The sequence below is a fragment of the Lepisosteus oculatus genome, chromosome 20 (assembly GCF_040954835.1).
Source record: "Lepisosteus oculatus isolate fLepOcu1 chromosome 20, fLepOcu1.hap2, whole genome shotgun sequence".
Classification (NCBI taxonomy): Eukaryota; Metazoa; Chordata; class Actinopteri; order Semionotiformes; family Lepisosteidae; genus Lepisosteus; species Lepisosteus oculatus.
Window position 1 is genome coordinate 12,474,364 of NC_090715.1, and position 13,685 is coordinate 12,488,048.

General features: G+C 41.2%; 1 protein-coding gene across 5 annotated transcripts in view; it reads left to right on the plus strand.

Moving 5' to 3' along the window:
• LOC102682741 (carbohydrate sulfotransferase 5) overlaps window positions 1-13,685 on the plus strand; it is a 40,585-nt gene that overhangs the window by 9,589 nt on the left and 17,311 nt on the right. Inside the window, exons 1-2 of one of the 5 annotated variants that reach the window (XM_015368309.2) lie at window positions 2,469-2,733; window positions 10,986-11,226. The exons of 1 other annotated variant lie outside the window; for it this stretch is intronic. The gene's annotated coding sequence lies outside the window, so the exon portion shown is untranslated. Of the gene's footprint in view, window positions 1-2,467; window positions 2,734-8,301; window positions 8,438-10,985; window positions 11,227-11,247; window positions 11,345-13,685 lie in introns of those variants that run through there. 3 more of the 5 variants (XM_015368310.2, XM_069181195.1, XM_015368311.2) reach the window with 3 other exon arrangements.

The window sequence follows — 13,685 nt, forward strand, 5'->3', positions numbered from 1 at the left end:
ATAGCAAAGTCACAGGCCTGCCAGCTCAAACCATACATGTTGTCCAAACATATGCTGGTGACAAGATAACCCATTAAACACAAATTGAACTTCCCGTCCTTTTCTGTTTTTCTTTGCTTTCATCTCCCCCCGCAAGGCAAATACCCCCCAGCTTGCTCTTCTTGGTCTGGGCGGTTGGGCGCAACTGCCTTGCCACTGTGTACAGACAGACATCCTTCAGCCAAGTGGGCTGGCACCCACATTTTACACACCTCCCACCACCCATCTGCAGCGCCAACGCCTGAGGCGTTTTTCACATTTTCCTAGAATCTCAGATCCTACAGATTAAAGGGCAAATGTTGTGTACAGTAGGTCACACTCTGCTGTAACAAGGAAAATGGTGCGGTGCACATGGTGGTTTGTGTTATGAGCTGGCCAGTGGCTGGCTAGGATCTGGCACGGCGGTGAGCGCTCACTGGAGACACTCGGAGGGGAAATGAGCTAACTGTGCTTTGGGGCTGCAGACCTTGCGGAACGTTCAGAATGCTGCACCAGCAAAGAGCACCTCTTATTAGAGAAAGAACGAAGCAGCCCAGAGAACAGGGAGAGGCTGTGTGCAGACCAGGGGAGCCTGAGATTTGCTCACTTGGTTGAGTACCAGGGTATGATCTCACAGGGACTCTTGGATCACCTCCTGCTTCACTGCTTGCCTAATGCAGCATGAGTAGAACAGAGAGGGGGCTTTTAGTGCTGTGTCAGCAGCAGATTTGTAGTCTGTCTAGGGCTGGCCAATGAGTGGGCTGTGCGGTGGCTCACACTGATGCCTAACAAGTCTTGTGTCCCGGGTGGAATTATAGACTGGGACACACCATCTGTGTGGGGTTTGCGTGTTCACCTTTGTCTGTATTGACTTGGGAGCTGTGGGAAATGTGTTTTAACTCTAATTAATTATGGAATCTGTCTTTCACATATGACGGAGGTGGAAAATGAAAAACTAGGAAAGGTACCCTGTATAGCGATTGGACCTCATGGCACTCAATTCAGGCTTAATCTTAATCAGTTCATGTACTTCATCTCTTTGGCCAAACTGCTTTGTCTTGCACTCTGTAACACCTGGTCAGTCATCCTTGTCCCACTTGCACCAGCATGGTTTGTCACAAGAAGGATGCTTGTAAACATGCCCGATTTGAAATATGATCATAACATTATAAATTAAATGTCTCTTGAGAACTGTACCATAAAACTTTAAGTATAAACATTAACCAATTAAAAAAATATGAATGCATGTGATGCCTGGATGTTTGATCAAACAATCTTGCTTCAGTGACTTAGATGCACAAAGGAAGAGAGGGTTTCAATGCCTTCCATAGCCTAGTGAGAGTGATACTCCCACTGCAGCTCTGTATGAAGTTGTTACGTTTACTCACTGTATCAGGTGCAATTACTCTACCGATAAAGGGCTTTTACTGTATTTTTTCTCTACTTTCTCTTATTTATTTGGTTTGATACAGTAATTGTTACGTACTGTATATATGTAGTTTGGACTGTGGCCATGAATGGCACCTCCATGCCATAGTGCTGTGTATATATCGGAAATCTGAAATCATAGAACTTCACAGACTGTTCATCAATAATACCGTATGTTTGTTGAAGGGGCCACCAAAGAAACGTAATGGAATCGCCTCTGTGGTTTCAATTTTCTTATACTTCATTCTCTAATCCAGGATGTGTCCATTGTTTAAAATATATATGCAAAAGAAAATCAATCGCAACACGATTATAAAGAAAAAATACGATTTCTTCCCCTTTAAACAGAAAAGAATTGTTCAGTTCGAAGTCGCGGTAGGTTTGAAGGGGCCAAGATACTGTTTGGCAAACAGGAAGCAAAGTGAGTGAGAAACACTGACAAACGAAACCAGAGCAGCAGCCTGGCTCCAGATTTTTAACCCCTCACTCTGGGCAGCAACAGCCTCTTTCTTCCTCCAAACAGTCATGGAAAACATCATCATTATCAGGAAGCCATGTTAGAACAGCTCCAATTACTTATTGCTAAAAGCAAGCAATGAAATAAAACCCAGGCGTGATACATATTTGTAACAAGTAAATAAGCTCTGGATGGCATTGCACACATATCCCAGATCCGTCATGTCTCTTTCTAGAGAACCGGCTTGTTCCTAACAAACTTTGAGCACTCTCTGTGTTCAACACTGTGGGCTGCCTCGTGTGTATGTATACTCTATATAATTATGCCTCATGTGTGTATGTATAAATAGTTAAACAGTAAGGTAAATCTATTGGAAGGCATTAAAAATTCAATAAACAAGAGCTGAAACCAAGACTTCTGTATTTTTAATTTTTCTAAAATCTTCATAAATCCTTTTTCTAACATTATTGCACAATTGCATGCAATTAGGGTCAGGATGTTAAACTGTGTTGCTGCAGATTACTTCAGATTTTTGATTTTTTTTTAAAGTGAAACTCATCTACAACTGGCTGGTTGTGCAATTCTGAGGCACAGCAGTTCCGACAGGGCTATAACTGGTCTTCAGTCAAGTGTGACGCGGAGGATTTCATGAAATCCAGCAGAGCCTGGTTTGGGCTGGAGCACAGGAAGAGGTGGCAGGACTTCTGCTCCCTTGAAGAGCAGCCTTCCTGTGCACAAGTCCCCCACTTTCCTCCTCAGCTGTTTGCAACTGGATTTCTTGCATTGCCGCAGCTTTGTAACAGCTCAGAATGTAAAGTCGTGCACGGAAGGTGAGTAAAATGTTTAAACTCTGCTTCTGTGTTTTCATTGTTTCCTTCAGATCTAATACAATAGAACAAAACTGAAGAGGTGCTACAGAGCTCATGAGTTTTCATTTTATGTGTGACGGGACGAAGCCCTTTATACTTTCAGTGCATCAGGTGTTCATTCGAAGACTCAAGCAGTAGCTGTCCTATATATTTATATCAGTGCAGTTGATTGTTCAGGTCTCGAAAACTAGCTCTCATGCCTATCTAGTATTTGTAAATGCATGGTGATGAAAAGGATACAGTATTGTTGATTTGTTGTTGTCTGTATTTCAGGATATTTTTATGATAGGTGAGCAGAATTATGCATCAGGTGCACTTGTATAAGACACCTTAAGTTACATTTCTCCCTCAGTTTTTTGTTAAAGCAATTCATGGGGTTTTGGGTCCTGTACAGTAAAACATTAAAGATAATATCCTGCATTAGTACAGAAGCATCCTTATCTTATCTGCATTCAGTACTTATTTTATTTAACCAGAGCCAAGACCTGAAAAAATACAATGGGTTGCTAGGTGTGCATGATTCTTGTGTTCTGATTTTGTTTCACACTAACCCCACTCTTGTTGGAATGAAACACTTTAATATCTCCTCAATAATGTGTGACTTTTCTTTCTGTTCTGATCTTCTGAGTTTTCTATTGACACTGTGCGCTCATATTTATAAAGAAAATGTCTGAAAAAAAGTTTGGGGCCAGTTTTTATGCACAAGACAAGGACTGTTGTCTAGAAAAATAAGTCGTAAAATGAACTAATCAACCAGAAAAATTACAAAAATTAAAAAACTCTATCACAACTACATCTCATTATTATGCAAACCCTGGGAAAGGACAAGCTGACAGATATGGAGACAGAATCCCCTCCCCCAAAACCAAGAGAAGAAAAGTAGGAAACAGCTTTCTTCCTTGCAGGCTGCAAGTGCAGGCACCATACCTTCCTGTGATGACTCACGGGTACAAGTGCTACAGCGTTCTGATGCACAGCAATGTCTTCTCCATTCGGCACCTTAAGGTTTGCAGTCACTTCTTTGTCACCTGCAAACAAACTGAGATATTCCTGCTTAAATCCTGCCTGCCTGAATCAGAGGACAGAAGCCACTGATCTAACTTATGCATTGTTGGCTGATCAAAGCAGATCATGTAAGATGATCTTATTGACAAAAAATGTCTATTGGAATGGTCACCCTCTCTGGCCACTGCCAGACCCACTGAAATCATTAGGGCACATAGGAATCATTACATTTCCAGTGCATGAAATGACAGGGCTCATACCTTAAACTTTAAATACCTTTGCTTTACTGACTGACGGCTCATACTTCAGACTGCCAAAGGCTTAGATGATCCAGCTCTGCATGACCTAATGTCACTGACATTCTTCCCAGGGTATTGCGCTATCGAATCGCAGACTATGAAACATTTTGCTCCATTGCTCCAGTGTAGAAAGCCCTTCTCTAGCCTGGTGTGAAGTTTTTCTACCCAGGCAAGCTGAATATTATCCACAGCAGCCTATGCAATCTGTCTATCATGGAACATGAAGCTGAAAGATTTGTCGACCTATACTAATGTCTACCTACCAGGATGTACCTGACAGATCTTTTTTATTTTTTGTCTGAGCCACCTCCCTGGATGTAAAGGAATGTACTATACTGAAATGTTAAGACCAGTGAATTGTTTTAGGCTTAAAAGGAGAAACATGACATTATTGAAGTATTCAATAATGCTTAAAGGTGCTGACAAGAAACATGCAATGGACATTTTCAATATCAGCAATGAAAGGTCTGTGAGAGTCTAGTAACAGCTATCCCTCATGTTGGTACCCTAGCGTCTTTCAAGTAACAGCAAAATGAGATCCACCTATCTTACCAGTTAAATGGGCTGAAATGCCTCCTTTCATTTGTAATATTAATGTTCTAATGTTCCAGCTCCTTTTGATTTCAGTGAATAACAACTATTCTCTAACTCTTAAAGATTTCTTGTTATGCTTCCCGATTTATGGAGACCAAATGCCACAAATTAAAAAGAAAATCAGTGCTATGCCATTCAAGAATTGATTAAATTTAGAATTCAGAAATTAGAATTGATTTACAATTAGCTGTTAATTCAATTTTTCACTCTCTGCACTGTGTCAGGTCATTCCATGCCTGCTCACACTGACGATCCCCTACCTACTGGAAGACTGTTACACTGAGAATCTGTTGGTACAATCTGTTGGTAAATCTAATATAAAAAGGCATTAATATCGTTTTAGCTTTTGCCTCAAACTGGTTTATCTTTTAACTGCAAATTGAAATATTAATTGTGTTTAATGCGTGACTTTCCCCTCTTTTTTTCACCTTTGTTGTGAAATACCTGCAGATAATTGGCTGTGAAAAGGTTCTGCTATATGTAAAAAAAAGGTGTTGCAGTTTTTGGAAGGTAAGGGAAGGTGTTTGTAATGAAACAGCACTTTATGGCAACTGTGTAACGCGTGCTCAACTAGAGAAAAGCAACATGGCACTGAACTTCTGGGGAGTAAAGGCTGATGATTAGCATTTGCCAAAATTGAATCTGAATTGAACCCCAGAAACTCTGGCATTAACAGGCATATCTGGAGAAGTGTTTACTGTATTTTGGGGCTGCCGGATGCTGAAGGCCATTTTGTAAGAAGGTGCTTTTCCAGCAAGAGCTTTTGTAATTTCTTATGGGCTGCAAATAATGCAATAAAGAGATAATAAGGAGAGATTGATGTAGAAAACTGAGCCCCAGTCAAACAGCAGGATCTGTTGTTGTTAGACTGCTTGTCTACCTACAAGAGGTTTAGGTGATTCTATGCCTGTTATTCTGAGTGGTGATGCTGAATGTACTTTTTGTAGAAAAGGATGTACAGTATATTTACATTGTAATTCTTGTTGTTTCACACTGTGTTACTGGAGAGATTTTTACAGTCTCTTCCCTTCGTTGACAACAGCAGGAAGTGAAAAGGGCAACATCAAGGACACACGCTGCATTTTTATCACCTCTGCAACACTTTAATTGGCTTATCTCATGAAGTTTTCCACTGAGCACTAAAGGCTGGTAGAAATTTATAACAGATTTATATATGTAATTTCAAGAGCATTTGTTTATTTTCTGACCAGCTGTATAATTTGAAAAATCCCCTTTTCTTTATTCGTAGCATAAATGTGTTTAACAGTGTGCTAACTAGAACAATGAGAGCAGATATATCTTGAACTCTGCAGAATCCACTTGAAAAGTGATTCTGTAGAAAAAAAACGTATGCAGTTTTATCTGGATTTACAGGAGTTTAAACCAGTTAATTTTGGGGGATAAAGCAGCAGCCCAATATCACAGTAACCTTCAGTTCACCCCATTTCCCCTTTCAAACACAAGAAGTAAGGTTTAAAGATAGGAGAAGTTTTACTAAGACACAGGACAAGTGGAAGACATTGCCAAGCCATATTACAGTATAGATACTGGCCCACTGTAAACTCAGTATCTTAATGTTCATGTAATATCGGATACTACAATACCAACTTGTGGATAGATTTAAATTGGATAACAATTGCATTGTTAACAAGTGATTTATGGCTTTTGATTCTGTAAAACAATCAGATAGGACATCTGTGAAGCACGCATGAAATGAGTGAAAAGGAATTAAAGACACCACTAAGTAGTTATCACATTTCCTTTGGCACAACTCTTCAGTTGTGTAATTTCAATTTTCCCAGCAAACATGTGACACAACTTTCACCACCCTCCACACAGCTGGGAGATGTGTGCGTGACACCTGCCGTGGGTTTCAAATGAGACCTATTCTGCTGGAAAGAGCTTTCCCACCAGCGAATAGCTTCTTGAATTGACATGCTAGGCAAGCTTTATAATTGAAAATAAGGGTGTTTCCCAAGATGCTTAATTAAAACTACCAGAGAGACTCACTTGAAGAGCAGGCGAATCCCTGTGATCCTAAAGGTGCAGGTTTAAACCTGGGTTACATTGTTACTGGCTCATCTCCCAGTGGGCAGCAAACAATTGGAAGAGAGTCTCCTTGGTTTGGTGGGCTTGAACCCTCCAGGGGGGCCTAGGTTTGTCCAGGCCAAGGGGCCTTAGAGCTTGCAGTGTTGTCTATGAGATAGTGCCCTCCTGCCACTGGTTCTAACTCTCCTCCTGGGCACCTTGAGTCCTCTGTGTGTGAAATGATTCATTTATCCCACGTCTAACTTCAAGTTAAAATTAAAAGCATTAGAGCATTTTTTAAATATTCAGAAGTGTTGGACATGAAACACATACCATGCAAAAAGACAAACATGATTTGAAGTTAGGGTTGCAACAAGTATTTGAGAGCTCACCTGGAATGAAATGACCCAAGTATCACAAGGCCTGAAGGAAGGTTGGGGGAAACTTTGATTTAGACCACAACATCAAGCAAATGGATCTTGTTTTTTACGAGATGCAAAACATCTTATTACAGTGTTTGCTTAACTGTTTTCACTCACACCACTTTTTCTTCAGTCCCAGTTTTTTTATCAGCAGTCTTGTTTTTTTTATATTGACACTGCACGTTGGCAGCTGTTCTGTCAGCATATTCCTGTCAGTTAAGGAATGTTTAAAGTACCTGAACTTCAAATACCTTGTCCTTTATCACAGAGAGAACCAGATATAAGTTCGTTTCAAGTCAGCAGAGGGGAATTTTCCAGTACTACCTGTGTGGTTATCAGATACTCCTCATTAAAGCAGTGACAAGAGAGAAGTCCATGATTGACCTCGATGGTAAACCCTACCAGCTGCTCCAATTTTAAATGCACAAACAAAATACAGCGCAGCTGAACCTGGCAATTTGGAGATTAAACAAATATAAAGAGAAAGGAGAGAATAGAGAAGAAAAATGAAAGCATTGTTTATTTGCGAGGTAGCCAAGGGAAAAGAAGTCAACACAAAGAGTGAAAGGAGAGCACACTGTCTTAAGCTTCTGAATGGATTTACTCACCGTGTAACGGATTTTCCCTCAACCCAGAGCCTCCTTCCTATAAAGCATGTGGGACTGTAGGGGAGCAGAAAGAGTGTTTTTCCAAAAAAAGGCAAAGGCCACAATATTTTGTTGTAATATTGTTACAAATGGGAGCTTACAAAAACAGAGAAAATGAGGAACTGACCAAGCGGAATCATCAATGAGTCAAATACATAATCTCATAAATAACCCACCACAATTAAGGGCTTTGCCAAGAATATACCTGAGTGGTTGGTATGATCAGAGGTACATGAGTTCTTTGTTCTCTGACACAGCTTTGGTCAAAAGAATACTAATTCAGGCACAGTGGGTTAAACAAATATATGTTTAAAATGACAACACACACTAAACATACAACGTACAAGATATCTATTTACAAGTTTATAGTCGAGGTGTCCCAGAGATCTATGTCTAGACCACCCAGAAAAACCCCAGACTGCTACCAAGTATTCAACCTCATTAGACCATAAAGTCCAGAGTCAGATAAAGCTGTCTTCCAATACAGCAGCCGGGTGGCTCTCCCGTGGAGGGTGGTGTTTAGACCCTGTGCGAGGCAGCGATTCCGGGAACAGGACCACAGACGGGGTTTACTGTGAAGGCAGTGAGGGGTCACAGCTCGTGATCCGGTGCGCAGGGGGAAGCAGCCTTAGGCATCCAAGTCCAGACGGGTCCAGGCAGGTAGTCAGAGGTTAGTCCAAGATCCGAAAGGCCAGGTAATCCGTCCGGGACAAACACAGGATAAAACCCCCAGACGGGGGGAAGCTGGACACAGACACGCTGACACGGAACAGTAGCCCATGCTCTGAGCCGAAGTGACTTACAGAGACTGCTGCAGAGTTACCATGTAGCCTTGGTGTCCCCTTTCAGAAGGAGACAGCGAGTCGGCAACTCGATCGGGTGGCGCAGGCCTGATCTCCGCCAGCAGGAGAGTGTGCACTTCGCCAGCGCCTCCGCACCTCTTAGTCTGTGCAGTTTTGTGTAGAAGAGTGGAAGCCGAAGCAGACGAAAACTATTTGTCTCTTAAGATTGACGTGATCCTTATTCACGGACAGAAACCTAACATTCTGGTGTTACAGTGGGCAAGACCAGAATCTAAATTCAAAAGCTCCAAACATTAAACATGTTGCAGGCCATGTCATCATCGACCAATCAATGCACACAGTGTCACAAGTTCTTAACTGCAGCCAAAAATGGGATCCTGGCCGTTCAGTGAATGGGCAGGGGGTGCAGCAGTGTTTGGACTCTGGGATTGGGGTTCAGCTCCCATTCATGGAAGCCCCTGCCTCAGCTCCTGTCAGCCTCTCAGCAACCCTGTGATGGGCTGGCTGGGAAGACAGGACTGGGTTCTGGAGATGACCGAGTCGAGGAAGTATGGGAGCAGTATGTGGGCACTGGTTTCTGCCTCATTTATTCTCGTCTTCCTTCTCTGCCTCTCACGTGTTGCTGTTATAATGACATTAAAGTCTGTGAGGAAGTGGGACGCGGGGTCAGTATTCCTTCATTGCAGAGAGGAATAGTTTTAATATTCTACAACACACGCCAGGCGATCATCTCCAGCTGTTGCCTTGCAGTTGGTTCTTGTGTCCTAGGGCCCCTGATCATGGGGTGCAGATGTGTGTGACAATGCACATGCCAACCACATGTCAGTGAAGATGAACTGCCATCCTGCAGTGTCTTCCTCAGCGGGGACGAACTACAGTTGAAACAAATGGGGTACATTTCCAATATATTTCCCGTATGGGGAACCATTTCTAAGAAAGCATAAAGATAGATGTGTCTTTCATTATTAGGGAGCCTCTATAGCTCTTGGGTTCTGGGACTGATTCCAGCCGGCTGATCCTGCTGTGTGGAGTTTGCATGCTCATCCCTGCATCCTTTGCTTGCAAGGGTGTTTGATGACTGCTCCAGTTTCCTTTCACCTCCTAACAACATGGTTTTAAAATTAATCAACATATTTAAGTTGCTCTTGAGTGGTGTGTCTGTCCAATGATGGACTTTTGACCAAGTCTCATCTTGTGCTTCTCTTGTCTCTTCCCTGTGCTTCCTGGACAGGTCCTGCTGGGCTCCAGGACACTTAGCAGAAATATGTAACTTTCTGATAATAGATGTATATAAAAAACAATCTCCCTGCTGCACCCCACCAGTCCACAATACCTAAAGTTACAAGATTTCCCTTTGAACGGGTTTACTGTTTTGAAGGATAAAACTCTTCTTCGAAGGTTTAAATCATCAGGCTGAGATTCAGAAAGAACAGAAGCTTAGGAAAGCTTTATTTCGGAATGAAAATCTCTATTTGTTAATTTCTTTGCTTTTTTAAATATTTTTTTTTTAGCTTTGCGGTTTTGTAATAACTATGCCTGTACCTCAGTAGTATTTTTTTCATGAATCTTTGTCAGTAGCCCCGAGAATCTCCTTTTCTTTCATTTCTCATTTCCAGTACCCGTCTTAATGTATTCTTGTTCAATATGAAAACTTTAAATATAGAACTTAATTAGCTTTTCGGGCTATTCATTTACTGAAAAACTGTATACTTGTGTAAGTATTCAGTTTTCAGCTTTGACAAAAAGCTGAACCACAAACTACAAAAAGGTGACAATAAAAAAGACATTTAACATTTAATATTTAACATGCTACAGTCAGTAACTGGTTGGGCTCATTGCTAATTCACCACGCTGCAATTGGATTTAGCAACCCTGCTAAATTTAGTCCTATCAAACTGACAGGACTGCCTAATCCTAATGCCTTATCTGTTAAGGTTGAAACCTAAGAACGTGTTCCCTGCGGTTGAATTCCCATGCAGATCTTTTTTTTTCTTAGAGTTAGAAGTTTGCGCATAATTTGACTGCAGTGAGGAACCATAATCATTTTTCAGCACATGTGTATAAGAAGTGAAAATTGTTTCGGCTTTACGTTGTTCATAACAGCAATGTTTTCGCTTGAGTGATAAAACTGAACCTCTAACTTGAGGTTTCCTGAAACAAAAAGAGTTATCAATTTTAGTAGCTCTTGTCTTCTGCCAACAGGTGCGTTTGAGTCACTCAGAGATAAATCACAAGGCAGCTCTATCTACACAGGCGTATAAAGTATCAGTTGTTCGCTATTAAATTATAGGGAAATAATACATCATGTTTAGTTTTTATGGATGTGCAGGAAATAACATACAAATCTGGGCACCTAACAATTATTTTTCGTGTTCTTTGCTTATACTGTACGTTTGTTATTCTTTAATTTTTCAGATAGGACAAATAATGTGTAGTAGTCAAAACAAAACGGAGTCCAACGACTTTTCCTGGGGGGTGGGGGGCAGGTCGGTACTCCCCAGGCTTCCGATACCCACCCCCGCCTCCTCCAGCCACGTCTGAAAGCTGTTCTTTGTGTACAGACCCCACTCTGTACTGAGAGCTGCGAGTCCTCTGAACTGTCAGCAGCAGCCTAGAGAACGAAAACGGGATTTTATCCCTCTACGTCTTTGTTGAGGTAAGCAGAATTACGGTGGCTTATTAAAGGGAAGACTCGGCAGTTTGTATTTGTCTGGCTTTATGGTACAGGAGAGTCGGTATCTAAACTTGGATGGCTCGAAGTAACGCTGACTTGGGTAAGATGTGCAAGACGGTAAAACGGTGTATGCCGGAGTTACATTTCTGGAAGAGCCTTGGGCGTTAAGTTTAAAATTTTGTTTCTCGAGTTTTTGCAGCAGGAGAAACCGGCGGATATTTTTCTCTGCGTTTTTTGTGTGTGTGTGTGTTACTCGAATGACAATTAACGTGACCGGAGAGCTGATCAGTCCGAGAGTCTTGAAACTGGTAACGAGTTCAGCGGGAGGCGATGATCCAGTCAATGAGTTTCAGTTTCAGGAGCGCCACTGAGGGCATGATGAAGCCAGAGAGATCATCCCTGTCGCACGTGTGAAACGGAGTGAATGATTGAAATGAGCCGATACATGCCGACGGTGACATTAAATAATTGCAAATCTGCACTGAAACCTTTCTGGCTTCAAACAGACGTTGCTTTAATAAGGTTAACAAAAGAAACAACTAATTACCTGGATCTGTGTGTTTGATAATTAGAAGTTGCTGCGGCACAGGCCGGCCTCTTAATAAATTCGATGTGTCTGTTCTCGTAGTTGTAGTATAAAAGCAGAGTATTTTAATGTTACCCTTCGGTGACTGATGTAATGTAGGTTTTTTTTCTAGTACATAAATGGCTGTAATTAGAGCACTACTGCAATAACAAAACACAGTAAATTGCTGGCGATTAGAACATTTCTCTGTATCAGGGTACTAGTAATGATGTGGGCTCTACACGGGGTTCCAGCGCGCCTCTTGCCAGACTGACCTGCGAGACCCACCGTTTTTCAATTAAATAATAAGGAATATTATTTTTGACAGGTGCAAATCACAGCGTGTTCCCGTATTCGCATTTCTCCGTTGTCTTTTGAAGTTTGAAATCCCATGCTCCTTGCTTCTGTTAACAAAAAAAGTGATTTGATCTTTCTGTTAATCTGGTACACGCTGGGGGGAAGGACAGAAAGGTTTACATGAATAAATCGTGACCGTCTCCGGAAACACGCCGCTCATCTGCCGTTTTAAAGAGAACCTGCAGTCGCTAATGCAATTAAACATTGTTATGCTATAAGGTGATATACCCATTTCTGTGTCTCTTGTATATATATAGATATATATGTAGTCAATAATAATTTAAGGTTATTAAATGTTTCCATTACCCCCGTGTTGTCCGCGTTGTACTCGTTAGACTGCAATTGCTTGACGTTTTGTTTATATACACACATACACCCTGTATACTCTTTAGTCTGTGTAAACACGAATTTGTGTACAGAGTCAGTTTTCCGTATTTGATGTCTTGTATAGTTGTTTCATGTCGCTGTACTGTGTTTCTTTCATTCGGATGTCCTGAACCCATCTGTTGCGGTTGCAGGGAGATGTTTTTCAGAATAATCCTAACGGAAATATTCAAGCTCTTTCCCAAGAAGATCAGGCATCAGTTCCTAATATTGTGGAATAGTGGGATTGTTTGGTGGGAAATTTTATCCAACATCTACTTTTAACTAAAAAAAGTGACGAAGTATTTGTTGCGTAAAGTGCACATTTTAAAATAATTGCCATAGTAGCATTTCTAACAGTGTTTATTTTTGAGTATTCATTTACCATAAGCTTCTTTATAAAACTCCAAATAATACTGAGTTTTTCTGTGTCTAACTCATGGCAGAGGAGCCAGGGTACTGTTGGGTGTCTACAGGTCTACTGTCTGGAAGTGAAGTGATGATTGACACAGATCTTTGTGTGCTAAGTGGGGAAACTAAGCAGTTAGGGTGTACAGAGTTGGACAAGTTTATGTGGGGGTACCTAAAAAGTATGCCATTTCAGAACTGTACTTCCATGATCCAAAAATCACAGTATAGATAAGATAAGATCACTTTATTGGCCATATACAATTTCTTGTATGAGGAATTTGTCTTTTCGCAGACCCCAACTTGCTCTCCTTGAGACACACAGACAGGGAGAGAAGCTGGGGCCCCTGGAGCAGTTGAGGTTAGGGGCCTTGCTCATTCTGTATATGAAAAATAATCCTCAATTTTTCAGTGTGCTCTCAAATCAAGCACAGTTTACAGTCCCTCTGGAAAAGAAACTATTCCATGCGCCTTGCTGAAACTGAGGCTGCTAAAATGACCTCAGATACTCATTACCTCCTCTACCAATGATCTCACACACAGCTGATCTCACGTTAAGAGTAGAGAGCTAGACAGAAATAAAAAGGAGAAACTTCTGCACTGAAGACTAAAAAAGATGGAAAAACATAATATTTTCCTTTTAAGGGCTCCACATCTGAAACATTGTTTCTTTCTTTTTTTCTAAGGCTTAAGCATTGAATTCATTTGTATCTGTTTCAAAGCACCACGTGTAAAATAAACCACAGTG